The following is a 20,309-nucleotide window of genomic DNA, read 5'->3' on the forward strand; positions in this document are numbered from 1 at the left end:
TGTTTTTTTTTTTTTAAAGAGAAAGTTGAAGAACATGTTCTACTCCTGTGTGTATGGCACATTACTAAAATATCTTCAGATTCTCACCACAAGTTTCTTAAGGTTCTGCAGCCTCTAAGTAAGCCCTTTGTTGATATGAGTACTTCACTTGTTACAGTATGCTCAAAGTTTATTAGTTTTGGAATTTAACAGAGGAAAAAATAGCAAACTGCAGTTGATGCAGCCTATAATAGCCCACTTTGGGTTTTTTTTTTAAAGGCTAAATTAACATTGCGATTAAAGGAAAGGGAATGCCATGACTTAACATTTACAATAATGGAATATTTTTATCCTAATATTTGCTAGTCTTCTATGCTAATTCACGATTTGTTCAGGGTTCTTTTAGATGGCTTACAGATTCTGAAGCTTTTAAATAAAAGACAGATGATGTCTCCATGTCTTAATGTATTTCAGAAGCTTAGATTTTTTGACATGGAAAAAGGGACCTCAGAAACAGGCAGCGTATCTGTACCTAAAAAAAAAATCCAAGTAATTTCAGATCAATAAATAACACACGCCATGAAAAGTATCGCTCATAGATTCTATTTTGCTCAACACTGACACTACATGCTGATAGAACAGAACAGAATAGAATAGAATAACAGAATTGGAGGGACCTTGGAGGTCTTCTAGTCCAACCCCCTGCTTTGGCAGGAAACTCTACACCACTTCAGACAAATGGTTGTCCAAGCTCTTCTTAAAATCTTCCAGTGTTGGAGCATTCACAACCTCTGGAGGAAAGTTGTTCCACTGATACAGGCACCAAATCTGTGCTTATCCAAACAGACACGGGATCAGCATAAATGGCCAGAAATGATCAGAAATGACTAAAATACAGAGCTATGATGAACTCTTTGTGGTAGATGCGGAGTTTAGAGACATGAAAAACAAATAAACAAGCAAGCAAATAAGCAAATAAATAAATCAACCAACCTCTGTCCATCTTTGGAGTATTGATCATGATAATGCCGATAATAATGAAACACGTTAGGTGACATTATATTAATTTAATAACACTGTTACTTTTGTTAGAACTTTGATAGTATTTTTGTTAGTTATGATGCTCCCAGATGTATATCTGCAGATTACTTTGCAGTGCATAGAATTTGAATCAGATGATGTACCATTCTTAAGAGTCATGCTGAAGGTAATTTCTTTCCCATCCCATATCAGAAAGCAGCTGGTGGAAGCTTGGGTAATATGAGAAACAGGGATTATTCCTGTTTATCTATTGAAGTTTAGTTCTAAAGGTTCATAAGAGAACAATTTTACCACAGCGGATGAGAATATTTATGTTTCCTCACAATCGGCCAGATTTTATCCCTGTATTCTCATGGCCAATGGTAGAGCAAATGCTCCTTGATCAAAGCAAATGGATCTGTAATAAATGGCCAGCAAACATTTCAGGGTAAGATTGTTACCAGAAACCTGGAGACCCCTTGTCATTTGAGGAAGAGGAACCATAAATGATTCTAAGCCACAAACATAAATCAAAACCTGGATGTATCCCTCAGACCCCAATTTGTGAAGTCCAGAGCACCCTGAGATCATGCTGCTGTGTTCAATGCTGCAATTTTTGTGCAGTTGCTAAATGGAGGTTAAAAACGAGAGCATTAAAGTCTCCTGAGACCAAAGACAACTACTGTATTTCTTTTTTTAAATCAACCAGTCCCCACAAAAAAAGACACACACCCCGAATATCCACTTGTCCTCGATATGTCCTCCTGCAATTTTCTGAGACCATAATATTAAAAAATGAAAAAAGAAAAGAAAACAGGTCCTGCACAGAAAACTATTGCATGCTCACTATAAATGGTAGTTTACGTACAACAGACTAAACTAAACTCAAACATTACTTTTTGGCTTTGGTCACTGTTTGAACCCTTGCTATTTAGATGTAGAGCAAGTTCACACACATCTCATTTAGGTTTAGGATGATCTGGACAACAAATCCTATTGAGACATTGGCCCTGCCTAACAGTAAATAATCCATGGTTCATTTAGCTTAGCATCACCATGTTGGATGGTAATTTTATCTGCTGTGAAGTTTTGTTTCCACCTTCCCTCCCCCAGTGTGCTTAAGGTTGGGTTTTCCCCCTCAAGCTTTTTAAAAAGAGGGTGTGAATTTAAAATGCACCTCAGTTCAAGCTAGGCTCAACAAAGCAAGATTAATGAGATAATCGGCAAATTTGCCATTTAATATCAAACAGAGTGACCTTGATGTACACACTCCACCAGCATCCGTCCCCCCAAATTTGTTCAAAATAAGACAACAATGTATGTCCATATTGCAGTGGTGCAGACTTGCTGTGAAAATGCACAGTGTGCAATTTGGCACGTAAGGCCAATATTTCGTAATTAATTGGAGACACTGCAAAGGCATCGCTATATTACTTAGAGTTGTCATTTCTGGCGGGATGAACTTAGCAAGTGGTGCATTTCTAAACCAACTGCAGACTGCCAAGCAGAGAGCATATTTGAGTTCAATAGTTAGCAGTCAGCAGGAAAAGAAAACAAGCAGAGCGCCTTAATGTGCTGTGAGCGAGATAATGTTTCAATATCCTTACTAAATTTCTGTTTCAAAAGGAAAGGGAAAGGGAAACGAAGCATTGCTTAGAGGCTTCGCCCTTCTCAGCCCTGAAATTGTGATGGAATCTATGTGAAATTCTGCCTGAATGGATTGGCTGGTCTTTTAATAGTAATTGAGTTGGAAAATGGAAAATGAATTTGAATTATTTGAAAACCAGCTGCACTTGAAATTCTCTCAGTTTAGGCTAAAATCAAGCAAGATATTTGTGACTTGTTATAAATTCCTGATATGGAGAAGAAAACTGAACAGATAGTCCTTGCATTATGACCACGACTGAGCACAGCATTTCTGTTGTTAGACAAGACTGTTATAATGTGAGTTTTGCCACACTTCTTACAACATTTCTTGCCACACTTGCTAAGTGAATCACTGCAGTTGTTAAATTAGAAACATGGTTATTAAGTGAATCTGGCTTCCCCATTGGCTTTGCTTGTTAGAAGGTCACAAAGAGTGACCACGTGACCCCGGGACACAGCAAACGGTCGTAAGTATGAACTAGTTGCCAAGTGAATTTTGATCACGTGAGCATGGGGATGCTGGTCATGTGAAAAATGATCATAAATCTTTTTTAGTGCTGTTGTAACCTTGAATGGTCACTAAACGAAAGGTTATATGTTGAGGACTATTTGTATGTGATTTCTAGGGATTATTTTTAAGTTGTATTCATTCTAATGCATTGAACTTTTCTACTATTTGACTGTAATAAACAGCCTAAACAAATGTTAAAAATGTAAGATTCCTAAATATTTTTTACTTATGCTGATATTCCTATTTTCCACTGTTAATAAATGAAGAAGGAAAGAGATGAGTATTATACAGTGGCCAGAGCATTAGATTGCAAGACAGAAAAATGAATCGTGGTTTAAGCTTGCCTGGATAGTTTAGGGCAAATCACTAAATTCACCTTAAGGTGAGCGTAAACAGAATTTCTGAGCCGTTTGAAAGCATAGTGTAATGAACAAGATTGCAATGAAAATTAATAGACATATGCATTTAACTTGCCCAATAGTACAGAATTATAATATGCTGCATAATATTATAGAAAATGCTGAAGGAGGTTTATAGTTCAGTATAAAATATTAACATATTTCAGAATAAATGCAGTAAACAGTTAAAAGATAAAGTTACTAGAAAAGCAAAGTGACAATCATCCTTTCTTTTTATTAATGTATATGTCCCAGTCTTGTTCACAGCAACCATCAGTTTGGGAGTCCAAATACCTTGTCAAAAAAAGAGAAGTTTTCATGATATAATTCGAGTTCGTAGTTCCTCAGTAATTTTTCATCAAATTTTCATTCTTGGTAATCTGCAAAGCACTTAGAAAAAGAAGCCATCACCACAACAATGGTATCTGTTGTTGTCTCTTGATTATTTCAGTTTCCAGGAGAAAAATACCTCTTCGGATGATAATTCTAGACCAAATTGTCCTTATTCAAGTGACTATTATGTTTTAAGATTATCATACAGTTAATATGTAAGTGTGACATCTCACATGTATGAAGAAATCACAAGGTAGCTTAGAACGGATCTCTATATTTTCATTTGGAAGTATGTCCTACTGATTTCAGTGAGACTTACTTTCAGGTAAGCAAATATAAAATTGTAGCTGGTTTTCTTGTGAACTCCTAAAATCCATTGTGCAGTCATGAACAATAGTTGCATAAAAGTCTGGAAACAAGATTGAAAACTTACTTTATACTTGTACACTGGGAAGAAAAAACATTATTTTCCATTTGCTGAATTTATGTGTGACAAGCTTGACCCAAAGCTGGTAATGGCAAAGAGCACCAGTATGCAAAACTACGCAGGAAATGAAGGAATTGTTCTTGTGCTTGTTCTAAGTAGCTGTGGCACCTCATGATTACAAAGAAGTATTCAATTTTTTGTGTGTGATATAGACCATTCTGCCAGAGATTTCTTTGTAACTGAGTAAAATGCATCATGTTGACAGCAAATGAACCATATTTTCTTAAATATAATTTAGCCATGTTTATCTTCCAACTAAGTAAGATGTTTTTTAAAAAAAGAAGGGGTGAATGAACCTCCAGGAGGATCATAATGGTATTAATATTTTCTATCTGTAAATTGCAGATGTTAGCAAGAAATCTGTGAGGCTTGCTTTTATAATATATAGTTTCAGCCAAGAATTAGACCAGCATGTATTAAATGTCTGCCATTTGTTCTGCACCTTGCACAAAATTGAAAGAGAAGAAAATGAAACTATTGCAATGGCTTGTTTTTAAAAGATGTTGTGGATCATCTTCATAGGAGATTTTTTACAAGAATTGCCACTTGGAAAATTTTAGGAGTGCATGAACAGGCTTGCTGTAAAAGTAATACTGCAGCTCTACATAGTAAATTCAATAAATTGAGCTGGACATAGTTTGAAATAAATAACTTTCCTCCCTCTGAAGTTGTTATATATTGTTTTTCAGGCTTGCCCACAATGTCTATCTTAACTTTCACCAATAATTCCTAAGGATGAATTATGCATGTCAGTCACTGCCTTGATTTTAATCCAAATACCACTTTTATGCTTTTAAAAATATTCAAAATATTGAACAAATAATTTATTCCACTTAAAGAAAAGTAAATATTTTACATCTTGGATTAAGCTAAATCATAAGATATAAGTAGTAAATTGTATATTGAGATATTAACATCAGACATTTCCATATTTAGTGTTAAAATTAAACAAAATAATTTCAAGTTAGAGTTTTGCAATATGATCTGTGACATACAGCATTTTCAGAGAGGATTAATCAAAAGAGATACTAATATGATTTCCTTTTTGAATTAACTTTTTGACTGATATTATAATTTCATTTTCTGAAGCAAGAAAAAGGACAATTCATCAGAATAAAAAACAAAGGCTGAAATTTTATAAAATTATCACTATGCCATTTTGCTTCACAGAATGAGATTTGATCTTTGTGCACAAATAGGCAGATGTCAATGGGGTTGTTCTCAATAATGTCCTTATAAGGGTGTCTTTTCTTTGTGAAGAAAAATTAAAAGGTTAATATTCCAGCTTTACACTGCAGTCTATTGTATGCTTACTTACAGTAGGCAATATTACCAATATTACCTTTTATATGTGCATAACATATATACTATTTATTTATTTATTGAATTTATATTGCCACCCATTCGCCCATGGCAACTCAAGGCACCTTACAGAATATAAAACCTCATTTAAAACAATAAAACTAATACAAAGAATCAAATAAATTAATATAGTATAATATAATAAAATCACCCCCCACCCCGGCGACAGCAGATCGCACAAGCCATTTAATGGGCTCCATCCCGCTCTGGGTTCCCCAGGCCCCCTGGCAGAATCAAGTCTTCAGTGCCTCCTGGAAGAGTGTTAGAATGGCAGCCGTTCTAATCTCTGGGGAAATGATGTTCCAGAGAGAGGGAGCCACCATGGAGAAGGCCCTTCTTCTAGGTCCCACCAGGTGTATCTGCCTCGGAGATGGGACCCGCAGCATTCCCTGCCTCCCTGCTCTGATGGATCAGGTAGATGTGACTCGCAAGAGAGATGGTCCCTCAGATAACCTTATTAACAAATGATATTATCGAAATATATCAAAATATTTCAGCTTTTGAAGACCATACAATGACTATACCCCACTGAGGTCAATAGAGTTACCTCTGAGTTGACATGTATTCTTTTCTAATAAATGTGCCTGACGTTCCTCTGATTTTTGTGCTGTTGCAAACAGGTTGTTTAACCTCATGGGAGCTTGAGTGTGTGATAGGGATACACTATCTAAAATAATTTTTTTCTTCTGCCAATATAATTAAGGACCTAAAGCCACCCTCCAAATGAAAGTCAGTCACGATAATCACACAGGATGGAGATGCTTGAATACCTTACATACTTTTGATTCAACTTGTCAATTTTCCCCACATGGAACTTATTAGTCTCCTTAACACAGTGTCAAGTCCTGTTCATTAAAGCTGAAGCACAAAGGATGCTTTGGATATCCAAGCCAAGAAATGCCATGTTGCTGAGCATGCCACAACAGCTGAAACACCTGGGGAAGGGACAATTCAGTAAATGGCATTATATATAAAATCTTGATTTTGTTTTATGCAAAAGCGTTTATTTGGGTCAGAAGCATCACAATTAAAACAAGGGATGTTATATGATATAAAGTTTAAAATAAAAAACACCAGATTAAAATATGTACAAGTTAAAGAAACCTTGCCCTGAAGCTAGCAACATTGTGTTCTGTTGCATTGCCATGAGGTCTTCACGTGTGCACTGACCAGGACACAAAGAACAAGTGTACATATGTGTTGCTGTCTGTATGTCAGCACAATCGCAAAACTTCAGTCCAGAATAATGAGGTTCTCATTCCCATATGTGTCAATGCAAAAGTGAAAATGAAATACGAAACCTTTGAGGGATAGTGTGTCGGGGGTGGGGGTGGGGGGTGGGTGGGGATTGTGTGTGTGTGCCTTTGAGTCAGTAGCCATTGCCTTCTTCAAGTGAGAGTGATTAATGGAAAGTCACCCAGTTGGATTTGTGCCTAAGGCAGGACTAGAACTCACACTTTTTGCCATTTCTGACATGATGCCTCTAATCACCACAACAAACTGGCTCTTTGAATATAAATGGAGGATCTTTTGAATAGTGTGACACAAAATCCTGCCCAGTCAGTCCTCCTCCCTGAATACATAATATGTAGAAATGGTATTTTAAGCGCCATATTGATTCGGAGTGCATAGCTACAAAGATTCCCACTCAGACATTTGTGCTGAATATAACATTTGTCAATGATCTTTAACATGCTTGTTATTCAAATTAAAACACATGATGTATCCCACACAGCATCTCTCTCTCTCCCTCTACTCCCTCTCTATGTATTCTCAACTGCAAACTTTCCCTATTTGCTCTTCTCTCCCTTCTTATCCCCAAATGCTCCTAAACACTTATTAAGTTTCAGTTGATGCAGACCAGTTGTTTGCAACACAGCCTGTTTAAAAATGAGGGAATATTTGGAGAATGGTCTCAACACTATCGTCTTAGAAGCACTATCAAACTTCTCTCATGCAAAATACCACAATGCTAGGTAAGCATTTAAACTGCAACAAGAGCTGTCCTTGAATTAATTGGCCGCAGAAAAGTACAGTGAAGAAATGTGGACAGTGTGTTCCTTTTAACTGCTTAGTAATAATAAACATGGTTGGATAAGGACTGTTGGAAAGATCTTTGGAAGGAAGATAGTGTCAGCCTTCGTTCAAAGTTCTGTGCTGCCACTTCAGTGATCTGACTGGATGAAGACAAAAAGCAAAAAAATTTTTAGAAGCCCATAAGTGAGTAATACTTTATGCTCATTAAATGAGATGATAGAAAATGCAAGGTATGGATTTTTAGGTCCATTTAAGGTTTATATTGAAGTCAATTAGAGTGTTTATTTGAAAAGTATGTACAGGCGGTCCTCGATTTATGACCACAATTGAGCCAAGAATTTATGTTGCTAAGTGAGCAATTTGTTAAGGGAGTTTTGTTGTCCCATTTTATGATTTTTCCTGCCACATTTGTTAAATGAATGAGTGTAGCTGTTAAATTAGTAACACAGTTATTAAGTGAATCTGGCTTCCCCATTGACTTTGTTTGTTGAAAGTTTGCAAAAGATGATCACATGACTCCAGGATAATGCAACCGTCCTAAACATGAATCAGTTGTCACGCATCCAAATGTAAATCATGTTACCATGGGAATGCTGCAGCAGTCATAAATGTGAAAAATTGTCATAAGTCACTTTTTCAGTGGCGTTGTAACTTCAGTCAATAAACAAACTGTTGTAAGTCGAGGAATATATATACCGTATAGTCCTTGATGTGTATGTATGCATATGTGTGTGTGTGTGTGTATTTGTGTGTGTGTATTTTGTTCAGAGATATGCCACATTTTTATCTTATTTGGTGTTGTTTTATTTAAAAATGGTATATACCTCTAGGAGGTCCCTGGAATATTGCACATTTTCTATACAAGTAACACTTCACTTGAGGAATGTTGCCACTTCAAAACACCACATAAAACTGTCATATGATACAACTATGTACATATAAACATACTTCAGACAACTCCATATTATAAAATTACATTATTTAAATATGATTTAAATCTGGAATATGAATAGGAAGACCGTATGAATAATATATATTTTAGTATGTGTGCCCATATATCTGAATACATTTATATCTATAATTGTACATAACACATGCATATACAGACACACAAGGACATAAAAGACTGCCACTTAAAATAATTTAATATTTTCTATATGTGTGCACACATGCTGAATATCTAAGTCATATGTAGCAAAATAAAGACAGTGGTTGTAGAATTCATTTTTCTGCATTACTTTCCTTGCATAGAACTTAATAAATCAAATGGCCTTTAATATAAACATGTTCAAGTACTGTGGAATTAAGAACAAACATCGTTTAATAAAATGGGATTGAAACAATCCCACATGATGCGATCACATTTTTGTTTAAAAGTTGAAATACGGGATTAACTATATCAATATATAATTATCTCATTGTATATATACTAGGGGTGTGTAAGAGTTTGTGTACATAGGGAATATATGTAATAAGCGTTTGATAATAGCTTACTATTTAGTTGTTTGGTAAGAAGCTGAAATGAATAACAGACCCGTTAATGAATCAGTCCTATTAGTGGAATAATTGTTTTTATGTGACTCATTTTTGGCCATTTAGTCTGTCCCCGCATTACACAAGAACTTTGTGCTGATGAGACAATAGTAGACAGTGTGTGCATTTAATATAGAACAGACCATTCTACCGGCTGGGGGAAGTCATGCACCTATACATTGAAGAGGGAGGGCAAAAAGAAAAAGGGGGCTATTTCTCCGGCCTCGCTGCAGTCCGGGTCCTCAAAACGGTCCCCCCGCGGGCCGAAGTCGGACTGAAAGTTTGAGGCTGGCGGGCCCCTTCTGCGGGGCTCGGCCGCCGGGGGTGTAGAGACGCCCCCTCCTTGCTCGCCCGAGTGGAGCTGGCGCAGTGAATCATGTGCAGTTCTTTCCTTATTGCATTCAGCGCGTGGTTTCACCTTCAGGTTGTTGTTTGTCTGTCCTTCTCCAAATCACATCACCTTTAAAACCGAGATAAGGTAAAAATGGGCGCTTGGAAGGACCGTTCCCAAAAGACCCGCTTTGCGGGATATACCTTCTGGGAGGCGGTGCCGCAAGAGAGATCAAAGGGATCCGGGAAAAGGCGGCAGGGAGGGTGGGTGGGTGGAGGGGGAAAGAAGAGATCGAGAAAGAGAGAGAGAGAGAGAGAGAAAGAAATGAGAATCCCCTTAATAACCCCCGTGATGGCGCGGGGGGGGGGAGAGGACTTGGCGGTTCCAATGAATAATAGTTCACCTCAATCGGGAACCGGGGAGACTTTTGCAGAAGCGATGGCCGGGTGTTCATTCGGAATTAAAAGCTTGTGATTAAAAAAAAAAAAGGGTGAATTGGGTTGGGGGTGTGGGGGAAGCTGCTGGGCTCGGTCTTGTCCCGATCTCTGAACGAAGCTTTCAGCTTTGTACACTTTGTGAAAGGCGCGGGCAGGGTGTGGGTGGGGGGTGGGGGGAGAAGAGAAGGAGGTGCAGTCAAGTCAAATGCCCTCCACCGAGATGGGCCGGGAAAGCCAGCTCCCGGCTCGTCCTTTTAATATTAAAATACCCGTCTAAGGTAGGTGGACTACTTTTTTTTTTTTTTGCAAGCCTTTGGAGGCTGGGAAGAAGCGGCCGGTCGCCTCCTGAAGGGGCTGGGTTGCGGACCGGGAGCGGGCGAGCCTCCCTCCTCCTCCTCCCTCGCCTGGACACTTTTTTAATTTGTTGGTTGGTTTTGTTTTGTTTCTCGAACCGCCAGCTGGAGTGAAGGGCATAGTTTGCCTTGGAAAGTTGAGGGGTGTTTTAAAAAAAGAAGAAAAAGAAAAGAAAAGGCTGGTTTTATTCTCGCTCTGGGGATATGAAGATATATACAAAGCACCAAACAGCAACCTTGAAGGGCGAGATCCACGGCTGAGTTCTGCCGCTTGGAGGGGTGTTTGAATGTGTCTACACGGGAGGGAGAGAAAGAGAGAGAGAAAAAGAGGGGGAGGGGAAGATTGCCTAGTGAGGGGAAAAAAAGAGAGAAAGGGAGAGAGAAAAAGAGGGAGGAAGGGAGATTTGCCTAGTGGGGAGAGAAAGAGGGAGAAAGAGAGAGGAAAAAGGGAGGGAGGGAAGATTGCCTAGTGGGAGAAAAAAGAGAGAGAAAAGGGAGGGAGGGATTGAGGGAGAATTGACTAGTGGGGGAAAAGGAAAAAAAGAGGGAGGAAGGGAGGATTGCCTAGTGGGGGAAAAAGAGAGAGAAAAAAGGGAGGAAGGGAAGCTTGCCTAGTGGGGGAAAAAAAGAGAGAGAGAGAAATAATGCAGACATGTTGTCCCTCCTTTTCCTCCGCCCCCTCCCATCTCCACCCAGAATTAGCATAAGAGTTGCAACCGTCATTTGAATTAAAAAAAAAAAAAACACCACTCTTTCGAGAAAGTTGCGGAAACTTTGTCAGGCTCGGGTCGAGTTAGTCGTAAGGGCTCCGGAGGGCGAGGAGAAGGGGCGGGGGGAGGGGCAGAGTTGGGGCTTTGCAAGGGGACTGGGTGCAGAAGGTGACAACAGCGGGATGTCCCGTCTCTCTAGTAGGGAGTTGGGTGAATCCACGCCGCTGAAAGATCTGCCCTCTCTCTCTCTCTCTCTCGCACGATCGCTCCCCTCCCTTCCCTCCCCCCCCTCCGCCCCGCTTTCCCGCGGCCAGCATTTGGGGCTGGAAAGCGTGGTGAACCTCGCAGCGGCGGCGGCGGGCGGGGCGGGTTGCTTATCCCATCCATTCCGTTGGGCGGATCAGATCGGTGGTTTCCCCAAAAGCCTTCTGGACCGGAGAGGTAGCTGCTACCGACGTTTTGTGGTGGCCTCTGGGAGATTTTGTGCTCGGTGTTTTATTTAAATCTAGATGCGCTCCCTGCCTCTCACGATCCACATTGGCAATCTTAGGCTGGGTTTATATTTGCATGGGTTTGTATTGTGTGTGTGTGTGTGTGTATCAGAGGAAAAGGAAAGGGGGGGGGGTGTCTAACCTGTGGAATTTGAAATGCAAATCACCGCCTGTGGGAGTTGAGGCAGAACAAATCAGCATTTATCAAGTAGGAAAAAGATTTAATGTCTTCGAAGGCGTGGGGCGAATTCTCTCCCCTATTTGGGGAAAAAGCAGTAGTGGATCCTGACGTCAATCCCTCCTGTGTTGTGTGTGTGTGTGTGTGTGTGTGATATTGTTGTTAATGTCTGATGCGGGTGTATGAAGTGCTTACAGGAAAACAGATTACAAGATTAACATCTGCTAACATGATCGTTTATCTCCTGCCAAAAATAGGTCAGTCCACTCCTTTCTTAAGGAAGTACAATGACTGGCACATGATTAAATAATGAAATTAGACTAATGAGTCCATACGTTAAATGGAGGGGAAGGTAGGGGCTTTACAATCCAACTGGGCTACTGTTAAAAAATAATACTGAATTTGAAGAGAGCAATATAAGGTTAAAGCTTTCAACAGAGCAGTAAAGCCTCCTCTCTCTCTATGCCACCAGCCTTTCCTCCTCCTCCTCCTCCTTCTCCCCCCCAACCTCCTACTGAAACTCTATGAATATTTTCCATCTCTGGTGCTATTGGTTAAGACGATCAACTCCTACCGTGAACATGGATGTTTCTTTCCTAAACTTTTTTTTTAAAGTGAAGGGAAAGGAGAAGAAGGGGATAATTAAGTGGCAAAGAAGAAATGGGTGAAATGATGCTGTTTAGCTTAGTCCTGCCCTCTAGGAGAGACTGGCAGCCTCGCCCTCCAATCATCAGTTCTCACCTCTTACTGTGTTTGCATTGCAACTCCAACATTTCAGGCTGGAAGAGCTCTTCCCTTGTATTTTCTACATGCTTCTGCCTTTGTTGGGCTAGGCGCCAGAATCCAGATAGGTAAACGATACCTTCGCCCAGCTGCACCACCCATCTGCTGTCAACCAAAATTCAGTCCTGAAACCAGAACTGATCGTGAATAGAATTGTCATAAGGTGGTGGTTTCAAGTATCAAGCTGAGATCTGGGGAAGGCGAGGAAGTATAGAATATAGAATGATCTATCGGTGTGTTTGAACAATGTAGCAGACTTGCTTATCTTGGGGGGGTTGGGGGAGAGTGAGGAGTGGAGAGTGTCCAAAAAATACACCCATTGCGACTTCAAGAATGTGATTATTTATATCCATTTAAGAGTCATTGCTATAAAAGGACTTTTTAATGTGTGGCAGGATCACACTGAATCTATAACACAATAGGGGGTTGAGTTCTTCATGGTTTTCAAAGGAAACTACTGTGTAACAACCCCCCCCCCCTTATAGCTCACTGGATAATGCAGCATCCTGTTGATCCTTTTTTTTTTTGCACTGATTAGATTTTTAAATTATCACAAACATAACTTTAGACAAAAAAAAAAATACTTAGAAGTTCATTTCAGAAAATGTCAGACCTAACTGTTCTGGTACAAAAGAACGACTAGTGGCCAACATATTTCATGAATGCTATGAATAATTATCATTTCTTTACCACACAATAAGCACATTCAGTAACTAAAGAGCTGGAAAGCTCTCTGCCTGTCATGGATCTGGCCCTGTTCTTTTACTTAAGAAATGCCTCCCTTTGTCATTCCATCCGTTTTCCCCAATATCAATATTATAACAAGTTTCTGGCTTTAGATCATGAACGTATTGTTTGTTAGTATGTACTGTACAGAGGGTTTGGGGCAAAAGAGATTGCCGTGTTTTTAAGGTGAAATGCTTGATTTCTTGCTGGCTTTTTATCTTCTATGTTGGGATAAAGGGGTGGGATGGACAATTCAAGAAATAAATGCAACCTTTTGTGTTGAAGCCAACTGCCCACTTCACTCTGGAGATGATCAGAACTATTTCTTGTTAGAGAGAAATCTGAGCATGTTCAAAGAGAGTCCTTTATGCTCTGGCCATGTGCCACATACTTTAATTCATAGCTGATGCACTAAATGAGTTAACTAGCAAAGAGTTTTTCATTAACTCACTTGGCAGCCATATATTTAACTTTTAAGAGGACAGAATACCTCAGTAGGAACATTCAGCTATTCAGTTACATAGTTTTAGAATTAGATTTGTTTTTAAGCTATTTCCTCATACGCCTTTTCTTTAATTTCAGGCAAATGTGTGTGCAATGGGTGAGGCAGTGTACCAGTAGTATTGTTCAGCAGCTTTTTGTATATGCAAGCAATAATTTAATAGAAGACTTGTTCCTTGAATTTCTGGGTTGCTAGTCCCCTTTGTTTACTAGCACTGGATTACATTTACGATTACATATTATGCAATCAGTAAAAGTATTTTAGAAAAAGTAAACTCGACCTTAGCATAAAGCCTTCATATTTGGTTGCCTTCATGTTTGACAGTATAGCTTGCTTTGTGTGTTTATTTGTAAATCAGCTGTGGTTGTGCTTTTGAAAGGAAATCTACTGAAATTGGTGGTACAGACTTCTGAGTATATATTGAGTCAACTTGCATAAATTGATTCCTTTTGTGATGCAAAAGGAAACTTGTCTTGACTGTCCATGCATCTGAAAAAAATATCTCTTTTGTTTTTGCTCAAAAGTGAGCAAAGGAGTTAGATGGGTTCAAAGGTCTATTCACAGCATGTTTAACTTGAAATAATTCCCTCTTGCCTTCTTTTCGAAGTTGCATGCATAGAAATTGGCAGCTGAAAGTATAGTCAATTCTCTTGACTACTCAGAATAGAACAGAATTCTTTATTGTCCAACTGTGATTGGTCACACAAGGAATTTGTCTCCGGTGCATAAGCTCACAGTGTACACATAAACAGCAAGTAATAGGTCATAATAAAGTAATAGATATAAGCTCTATTGAGTTAGAGCGATCTTATTTCCAGATAACTGCGTTTTACTCAAATACATTGGATGAAAGTCCTAAATATCAGTCGTCTATATCCTTACCTGGGAGTTAATCTTATTTTAAGCACAACAGGTCTTATTCAGGACAGATAATTGTACGTTGTCCCTTATTATTATTTGAAACAATTACAAGGTGGTCAAAGTCCAAATGCTCTTTGGGGTGAGGGATGGCAAACAACATTTGACTTTTACTGTGCTAGTATTGCAACTGGAAAACAGAAGCATGTCTGGAGTGATACTGGGGGGGTGGCGGGGGGTAATTGATTGCCGTCTTGCATTTGTGTCAGTTTGTATTTTATGTCAAGAAGACCATGAGTGTGTTCTGGAAAAAGCTCAAAGAAATCAGGCTAATCAGGCAGAAGATGGTTACGGAAGAGCTATTTTGAGCAGGGCTTATGGCTGTAAGGGCTGCCCGTACCTGTGAAGGAAGGAAGGCCACCCCCTGTTTTTGTTGTCTCTTCCCCCCGCCACACACAACCTTTCCAACCGCTTGTTGCTATATGTGTGTTAGTCGACAAAAGGGAGGAGGCAGCAGTGAGGCACAGAGAGGAGGAGTCTCCCTGGCCAGGCGTCCCTTCTACTCAGTTGTTTTCTTCCCTTTTTCATCTCACCAGACGTCACACAGCCATGTAACTGTAATACAAGAAGTGAAAGAGGCTGAGAGAACAGGCTCAACTTCTAACCCTGAACAAAGGCAAAAAGGATTTGTCAAGGCACTACCTCGCTCTCTCTTTCCCCCACCTCCCCCCCCCCAAAAAAAAGAAGTGGAGGTGGAGAAAAGCTACCGCCTGGGATAATCAGACCAGGCTCACTTTCTGAGGGAGGAGAAGCAGCTTTCGAGGCTACAGGGCTGTCCTCTTGGATTATGTGGGGCTCTGCCTGGAGAAGTCCTGACTCCGAAGGTAATTGCTTTTCTGTGTTCAACTTTGGTTCGGTTATTATTGAAGGCAAGGCAGAAAAGGGAGCGTTGTAAAGGGTGATGGCATTCCAGGATCTAGGGGAAGGAGAAATATGTGTCATATGTTTGTGTGTATCTGTATCTGTAAATCTCCATGCTTGGGATGTTTCATCATTCCAGGGCAACTGGAAGGCTTTCCTTCTGTTGTGGGAAAAGGGTTTTAAAAAAAAGAAGACCACCTCAGATCTTCAGGAAATATAACTTTAGCAGAAATCCAGATGTGTTTCTTGGGTGTGAGAGTCAGGCAGCCCAGCCCTAGCTTAACAAAAGAGGCAGGGATGCAACCTGAATTCCAGTTCTCATTTCATTTCTTGTTTTTAGTTTAAGGCAGGTGGGGGGCTGTTCTGCATTTCGATACCACTTTGAATTGGAGAAAAATCACTAATGATCTGCTATCACTTAGAAAATTTGGTGAAATCAGGGGCGTTCGCACATTATTGGTCAGGATTTTATGGCACTTAAGAGTATAAAAGTTGAAATCTGGCTTTAACGTTCAATATTCAAGCAGAGTAAACAAGAACTACACTGAAAGCTGAAACAGACAAAATAAAATAAAGGTAATATAAACCAGGATAAATATCATTCTGAAATATAAGTATTTTATTAAATATGCATGCATTGTTTTTTTCATTGTGTGTGCATTTATGGAAGGAGGGGAAAAGCCTGTTTAGCAAGGTTTAGTTCCTTTTCTGTCAATAGAACATTTAATTGAATTGTATCAAAATCAGAAATGTGTCCTGTTGAAACTTGTACATATGTAATTGAATGCTTTTCATCAGATTGCCGAGACAGGAGAGAAATGATATTTATGTTTGGGTTTGCTAATAAATTAGAAAGCAGGACTGCATGGGAACACTTGTTGTATAATTAGGATTACAGCCCAGTTACTTAAGAAGACATCTTTAGTTTTAAAAGAATAACTGCCATAGCCATCTTGAGTAAGCTGTGAGTAATAAAGTGTTCTTTGGTTTTGTTTGTTTTACTTTGAGTCATTAGATTGGGTATAACTTTATTTAGGCATAGACAACATGAAAGCTCCCTAGTAAAATTTGCTTATTCATTTGAAGGATTTTAATTGTTGAATTTGTTAGCTCAGTTTTCTCCTAATTGGCACCTCCACGTATGTTGGATTTTGGCTAGGAATGCTTAAAAATGAACTCCAACTCATCTGGATTGATTGCATTGAAAAGATTCTTTTTTAAAAAAAGAATTCAGAATCTGAATATTTTGGGTATTTTAAAATATAACTTCACAAGTTTAAATAAATCTTAAATGCAAGTTGACAATAGAAGATTAAGTATATTTAGAAACTTCTTGGGGATGCCCATTCCCACACACAGACTGTTAAAAAATATAAATAGTCTGCTGAATCAAATCAAAACTCTAACATCCTTTTCCCATGGTGGCCAACCACATGTGTGTGCCCCATGAAAATTCTGAATGCTTACTTAAAATAAACCTGCATTATTTTTTTGATACACTGCATTTAAATATGGAGGTTTTATAACTAGGGTAGGCCATGTATGTACATCAACATCATTGCACCTCTGTCCTATGTGATGCCATCTTGAAAGTTACACTATTAAAAATATTTAAATTTTTAAAATTAAAACAAGTGATTGGGAACTGTTATGAACACTGAACTTCTGTCACTGTCACTTTCAGAATGCTCTTGTGTCTCTTTGATAAGTACTTGGGTAGCACAGATGGTCAGCCATTAGGCCTGCTTTCACATGCAGCATATCTAACACACAAAATAAAAATGTAAGGAAGAGAGGGTATACTTTATTATTTCTGAACCTTTAGACAAGGTTTAGAATAGGAATTGAGTAATTGGAGCAGTGTTTTGGCAACTTTAAGATAAATGGACTTCAACTCCCAGAATTCCCTTAACCAGGTATGTTAGCTGCGGAATTCTGGGAGCTGAAGTCCATGCATCTTAAAGTTGCCCAAATTGAGAAACACTGAATAGGGATGATCCAAAAGCAAAACTTTGCATGATTCAGGGAGTAAAAAGAGGAAGCAGTGACATCAGATCTGGGCAGGTTTACAGTGGGAAAAGGGAGGGCCAATAACTAGAAGGGACATTGGATAAGTGAACTTGATGCAGAGAGAAAAAAATATGTGGCTAAATGGAATGTGCCAGGACTATGGGATCTGAGAGTTTGTGAAGGCGATCTTGAATATGACAACTGTGGAACCAATAGTAAGCAGAGGCAGAAACTGGTAGTTTTCTCAGAATGAAGAAGCAAGGGCGTGTCCTTTCTTCAATATTATTTTAATTTTGTCTAGATTTTTTTTGCTCATTTCTGAAAATTTCATCACTATAGATGGTATAATAACACATCTAGGTAGGGGACATAAAGTCTTAGTGGCTGTTCCTCTCATACTGTAATTATTAAAGCATTTTAAGGAAACAGGAAAAAAAGTAAAAAAAAAAAAAAGGTTATCAAGAGGTTTATCAAGATAAAGAGATTGATAGATTGTTTTGAAATTTAAATTTAGCAGTTGCTGACACTGACATATACTGAGTTGGAATATTCTTACCATTTTCCAAAACATCTTTTCCTGGTACTGCGTGGAACTTATCTTGTTCAATTTTATTTTCCCATTTCTCTTCAGGACTTGCAGATGTAGAAGGTTCACTATTTCCTGAAGGAATGTCAGCTTTTGGCATATTCAAACTAACTTCAGTGAGAGTCAAGGCTAAAATATCCTTTATTATAGATTTGATATCTAGCTGTATCTGTTTGCATTCTGGCTGATCTTCATGACCAGATGCCATCTGCATCAGCTCAAATTGAGTCTTCATTCTTTGGTTCAAATTGCATTCTCAAAGCAGACATTCCACAATTGTAGCCCCATTTAAGTAGATGTGAAACCCTACTTTTGCATGTAAATGTTTAGAATTGTGCCTGTTCAATACCCTACTCAGATGAAATTCTTAAATTGATTTATTTAGCATTTCGGTTTGGAGAGATTTTTGTGCAAAAAGAAAACCAACAAAAGCAAGAATTTGTTTGCATTAAAGACCGATTTCAATATCTCAGAGGAATAATCTTTTAGAATGAGTTTTATGTATAGGTTTCTGTAGGATTAAAGGTCAACTATTCAGTACTACCGATGAAGGGGACATTTTTGCCTGATAATGCTGATTGGGGAGCAGGAACCAGATGTTCCTTTTCAACTCCTACACTATTCTGGTGAGCCTCTGACTTGTTCCACTCTATTGCAAGAAGTAGTGAAGGTTTCCGCATCTCTATCATAAGAAGTATGAAGAAACTGCAGATAATTCTGACATACAAGAAATTCCAGGAAGTTTTAGGTCACCCTTACTTTAAGTATCATTAACTTTACTTGATACATAAGCATTCTTGATTCATAAACATTCTTAATTCCCTGCATATTTTTCCAAGTAAAATTTGTTTCCTATATTGAAATATTATCTGCCAATTGCATACAGTTAACTGTTTATGTTTATAATAAAAGTAATACCCTAAAAAGAATTGTGGGATTTTTTTGGTTGCATTTTTATTAAGAATTGTTTGAAAAAATTATAAAAAGAGAAAAGGAAAAAAGAAAAATATATAAAGGAAAAAAGAAAAGAAAAATATAAAAGAAATGAATAAATGGGGAATTTATGCATCATAGAATTACTCTAGGTTGAATAAAGTTTTCAGTATTCCTTGGTCTCTTGCTGAAATTGGGAGAGGAGAAGGGAGGAGGGAAAGAATTTTAAGCTTGTGTCAATCACAAATGAAGACTATAAATGCACACTTAACCTGCTACTGTGTTGGCTAGATGTAGGTTTCTAGGCAGTTGCTATAATGGGTGCCTTGATATTAAAACTGCTAAGTGGCTGCATTTGCTCATTGCATTAAGCTACAGGTTTTCTAATCATTTCAGGATTGGTGGGCACATTTAAAATTTGGAAAACGTTGTGAATGCTGTGCTGGAGCAACTTGTCTACTGATAACAATAGTTATCCTAGGGCATAGTTTTAAAAAGCTGATTTTCTGGAATTTTAAAAGTTTTATAGCAGGCTGCTTCTCTGGTTCTCCCTGTTTTTGAGGAGCAATTGACAAACCAAATGTTTGGATCACAAACATATTTTTGGAAATTAAGCTGATTTTTGTAGTTTATTGCTTTCTGTTACAGTATACCGGCTTTCCATATCTTATTTTACACCTACTAAGCTTTTTGCTTTCTTAAACATATACTAATATAGTACTATATTAGTATATGTTTAAGTAGTTAATTAAAATAGGTTTTCTATAGACACATTGGTCATATTGGATGATACCATAACCGGGTTCCCACTGTAGGCTTAGTTAAAACCAAACTGTATGCTTAATTAAAACGAAACTGCATTGTGACAATGCAGTGCATAAACCCAGTAAGTGAATAATGCTTCATTTTTATGAAAAAAAGAGCTCAGCATGATGTCCAGATGCCAGTAAAATTTACTAAGGCTACTGATCAGTGCAACACAAATTAAAACCACAGATCAAAAACAATTATGCCCACTTTCTAAATCTTTACTTGTCTTGTTGCCTTGAACTCTCAGCTCTCACCTTCAATTCTGAATTGTGACAGTCATTAATTCACTTCACACCTTGGTTTCTTCATTTACCATCCGTGAAATTTGAATTACTTGACATTGGAGAAGGCGTGGGCTTATCCCCAGATGCAA

At 38.4% G+C, this 20,309-nt stretch overlaps 1 protein-coding gene across 5 annotated transcripts in view; it reads left to right on the top strand.

Annotated features, from left to right (window-relative positions):
• The first annotated feature begins 9,630 nt into the window (after positions 1 to 9,630).
• Positions 9,631 to 20,309, top strand: part of ZNF516 (zinc finger protein 516) — a 124,040-nt gene continuing 113,361 nt past the window's right edge. For 3 of the 5 annotated variants that reach the window (XM_026699464.2, XM_087931002.1, XM_087931004.1), the window contains exon 1: positions 15,245 to 15,560. The gene's annotated coding sequence lies outside the window, so the exon portion shown is untranslated. Of the gene's footprint in view, positions 9,786 to 15,244; positions 15,561 to 20,309 lie in introns of those variants that run through there. The other 2 variants (XM_026699465.2, XM_087931003.1) reach the window with 1 other exon arrangement.

Source organism: Pseudonaja textilis, chromosome 3 (assembly GCF_049901715.1).
Source record: "Pseudonaja textilis isolate UNSWEBS1 chromosome 3, rPseTex1.2, whole genome shotgun sequence".
Classification (NCBI taxonomy): Eukaryota; Metazoa; Chordata; class Lepidosauria; order Squamata; family Elapidae; genus Pseudonaja; species Pseudonaja textilis.